Below are 4646 nucleotides of genomic sequence, written 5' to 3'. Positions count from 1 at the left end.
AGCTCCAAGGCAATCACCACAAGCGTCACATTGGACCTTAAATGGCTTTGAGAGATCTGGTAGTGTAAGCACAGGTTGATTGATAAGCTTTTTGAAAGCATTGTTCTCCTTGGCACACCATGTATACCTAACGTTTTTCTTTGTTAGGTCACGTAATGGTCCTGCAATTTGTGAGAACTTTTCTATGAAGCGTCTATAGTATGCACACATACCTATAAAGCCTCTTAGTTCATGAAGATTCCTTGGTTTAGGCCATCTTTTTATTACCTCTAACTTTGATGGATCCATTTGGATGCCATCTTGAGAGATAATGTGACATAAATACTAAATCTCTTGCAAGAAAAATTCACCTTTGTTTCGATTAACATAAATTTTATTCTCTCTTAGAACTTGAAATATTACCTGAAGGTGTTGCTTGTGTTCGTCTAATGAATTAGAGTAGATGATGATATCATCAAAGAACACTCCAGTAAAGGTTTGGTGAGGCCTGAATAGCTTCTCCATCAAGCGGTTGAATGTGGCTAGTGCATTGGTCAAGCCAAAAGGCATGACAATGTATTTGTAAAGACCAAACATAGTGCATAATACGGTCTTTACAATGTCTTGATCAACTATCCTTATTTGATGGTAGCCACTTTTTAGGTCAATCCTTGTAGCTTATCAAATAGGTCTTCTACCCGTGGAACGGGAAAGATATTCTTGATAGTGATCCTATTTAGTGCTCTATAGTCGACACACATACGATATGTGCCGTCTTTCTTTTGCACTAGTAACACCTGTGAGCAAAACGGAGATGAGCTAGGCCTAACCATGTCCTTCTCAACTAACTCATGCACTTAATTGTCGCATAATCTCCTCTTGTTGAGCTTGAGAAACTCTATATAAGGAGGTTTATTAGGCGGTGAACTTCCTAGAAGAAGTTCAATTGCATGGTCATCATTGTCTCGTTTAGGAGGTAGTTCACAAGGGATCTCGTTAATGAAGACATCTTGAAACCCCTTCAGAAAATTGGATAACCTTAAATTCCTTGTGATTGTTTATATTTTCTTTTGCTAACGCATTAGGTTCATTTTGAGAATCTTTAAAAAAAATCATGTACAAGGAAATAGAGCTCTTTATTGACTTATTGAAAGCTTGCGTATGTACAATGGGTATGGTGTTACCCATTTCCTTAGCATCTATGTACATATCTTTTTCCCTAAACCTAAAGTAGATTTTCCTTTCAGGGACTTTAACATTGGTAGCCATGTGATCAAACCATGGTGCCGCTAGGATTACATCTTCATGCTTGAGAGGAGAGATAAAGAAGTCCTCTTTGTCCACATAGCTTTGGACATGGAGCCTCAATTTCTCGATTAAGGGAGTGATTGAAGCTTCTTCCCCTTGAAAGCACCATCTGTGGGTAGGACATCTCCCATCTTGTAAGCTTGTATGCCTAGCTTGGTGGACAACTCTATGGATATGAAATTGTGAGTAGAACCAGGGTCAAAGAGAATAAAAGCATCATGTTCTCTTACCTTTCGCCAAGCATGGCATAGAGTCTCTCCTTTGTGGTGAGCTTTCTCTTCTTGGATTTTGACCAAGGTAGCTCTAGGAGGCTCATGGCGGGTGTTCTTTTGGGGACAAGTGTGGTATGCATGCCCTTGCTTGCCAAACTTGAAACAACGGTTATCCTTGCGATAACGCTCAAGCTCTTTAGGAGAGAGTTTGTTTGTACCTTTGTAAACTCCCTTCTCCTTAGCTTTGTAGGAATTGCCCTTAGGAGACTTTTGGACATTGTCCTTCCCCTTAGGCTCATTGGAACCCTTATTTTTTGTGGGCTTAGAATTTCTTTTAGCCCCTGTTTGGAAATTGATACGAGAAGCCACCATAGTATGGTGTATAACCACCGATATGGTGCGTGGCCTTTGGGAGTTGACATACTCCACCATTTCTTCAGTTAAGCCCGCACAAAAGTGTTGCTTTTGCTCTCCAAAATCCATCTTTTTGAAGACAGTGGCTTTGAGATGTAGGTCCCAAAACTTGTCTACATATTTGTGAATGGATTTGTAGGGAGAGAGCTTCAAGCTTCGGCATTCGGTGAGTACTTTGTCTTTGGCATCGGTGGCCAAAAACTGCTTCATAATGGAAGCTCTTAAAGCTTTCCATGTTTGTGGAGCTTCACCGTTGGCCCGTAGGCTAAACCACCATTGCTTGGCAAACTTTTGAAAGTGCATAGCTACATGGCGTAGCTTAGAGGACTCCGTCAAGCCCTCATCTCCAAACGTCGCATCGAATTGTTGGATAAAGGCCAAGACTTTGTCCGTAGCACCAAAGGTGCCATCGTAGGTAAGGAAAGAGATGTTCTTTCCTCCCTCTTTGAACTTCTTGAGCTTGGACGACCTCTTCCACACGGCATAGGATTTCCTATGGCCTCTTATTTTTGATGGTTCAAAGGTTGCACCGTCACTTTCTTAAGAAGATGAAGAATTTGAGGAAGATGGAGAAGAGGGTGACCTCTTTCTTGCCTTTTTCTTACCTTGATCTTCTTTGTCTGTACCATCACTTTCATAAGAGGAAGAGGATGAAGAAGATGAAGAAGAGGGTGTCCTCTTTCTCACCTTTTTCTTCTCTTGCTTATTGTCATCCCTCTTTGAATTATGGTGTGGAGAGGTGTGCGATGGTCTTCTCCGTTTAGGAGGTGATGGAGAGCATTTAGCCCGCCATCTTCGTGGAGCCATCTCCGCTGAGGTGGTAGGAGACTCACTTCTTTCTTGTTCCTTTGGTGGGGGCTCTTGAATTCTCCTTTGGGAAGAAGATGCATCATCAAGAAGCAAAATTTTGAGCCCTTCGTATGGATCCTCTTCTTATTCCCGAATCGGAGAGAGGCCTCTTTTGGGAATCTCACAAGGAGGCTTCCTAGGTACTCTCTCGTCATGGTGGGGAGTTTGGAAAATCCCATGAGCACGAAGCTGCCATTGCACTTCACTTTGAAGGGATGGATTGCCTATGTCTTGTTGAAGCCTAGAAACAAGGTAGTTAACAAGCATAGGGGCATCATTAGTAGCCTGATCATTAGCAAAATCAAAGCTATCAACATTAATTTCACTCTCTTTACCATTGTCAACCATTCTAACAACTTTTAGGTGTAAACCTTTTAGGTGTTCTTTGGCACTTCAAGCCCTAGTTGCTACTCCTCTTTACCCCTTTAGAAAAAGCACTAAAGCTAATGTACCCGTGGCTCGAATACCATTAATTGCAAGGAATGGAAGAGAGGGTCATTCAACACCAAAACAATGCCGGCTCCTGTCAAGCTTCTAAATAGCTCAATAGTGGTTAAACCATAGGCAAGCCCCATAGGACTCCACTATTAAGACCATAGCTCTCGACGGTGATGCCCCATTATCTGCACGAAGGCAGGCGCATTGCAAGGCTGAAAAATCCCTATTCTACTTACTCAATTTCAATTAATAATACCAACCATTTATAGCTAGCTTGAGGACCTCCCTTCTTGAGCAACAAAAGAGAAACCTTGTGCTCCGATACCAATGTAACATTTAATGGCCTAGTAACTTGTGTATAGCCGAAATTTGCATGAACATAGTGAGCATTTCATTAGAATAGATTCCTAATGAGCATAACAAGAGTGCTTGGGTGGAGAGAGCAACAAAAAGCATAACACCTAGTTAGATAGCATGAACAATACTTCAAAAGAGAGAGAAATTAAACTATTGACGATAGTTGACGACCATATTTACATGGAGCCGGTCCCCCCTCCAAAAGGCTTTGTATTATAGGTTTCTCCCATCAAGATAGACATTTTACAATACAATTCTTTGTGTTCCTTCAATACTAGCTAGTGCAATGAAGGTGGAAGCTTCAAGCACTAAGCAAAACATTATAAAACACAACATCAATTCCCTCATGGTTTCAGACCCAAGACCTCACACACCTTCGAAGATGGTGAGAGCTAGCGGGGTATGAGAGTAGATTGAGAGGAAGAAGGAGTAGTCTTACGAGAAAGATGTACATCTCCTCACATAATCACTCATATTAGCATATCATAGCTTAGTAATTAGCATGGTAAAGGAGACGAGCATGCATTGAAGCTTGGCTCTTGGTTGGATTTGCATCACAAAGCCAAGAGTTGTTGGTGTAGGCCTCCCTTCTCCCAAGCTTGGAGTAGGTGATAAGCTTTCCATTAAAGCTTGAGAAGGAGAGAGAGAGAGTCTTCTTGCTTCACACATGAACTAGTGTGAGTGTGTATGCAATAATGCCTTGTAAAATTCAGCCCCCTCTCTCTCTTGGTCGACCCCTCTTGCTATTCGCTCTTGCTAGCACCTCATTGGACCTCTCCCAGCTTAGACAATGAAAGTTAAGTAGCATAAGTGATAGTCTTCTGACATGTGTCCCCCTTTCCCCTTTTGTGATAGCTTTAGGTAATTAATTAATGCAACTAAACTCTCATTGGACCCCTTTGTCTCCTAGCCAATAGGAATCAGGCAAGCCATTGGGCCGTTGAATGCTCATTGGACCCCTTGGGAGACTGTCCAATAGTCTTCTAGAGAGTTTAATTCTTATTGGTTCTTTTATTAAGTGTTTTTAAATGAATTAAACTAGATTTACTCTAGCCTAATTTTCATTGGTCCACCTCCATAGCCATATAA

Source organism: Adiantum capillus-veneris, chromosome 12, assembly GCF_014529385.1.
Source record: "Adiantum capillus-veneris isolate H3 chromosome 12, ASM1452938v2, whole genome shotgun sequence".
Taxonomy (NCBI): domain Eukaryota; kingdom Viridiplantae; phylum Streptophyta; class Polypodiopsida; order Polypodiales; family Pteridaceae; genus Adiantum; species Adiantum capillus-veneris.
Note: the sequence above shows the minus strand (reverse complement) of the source record.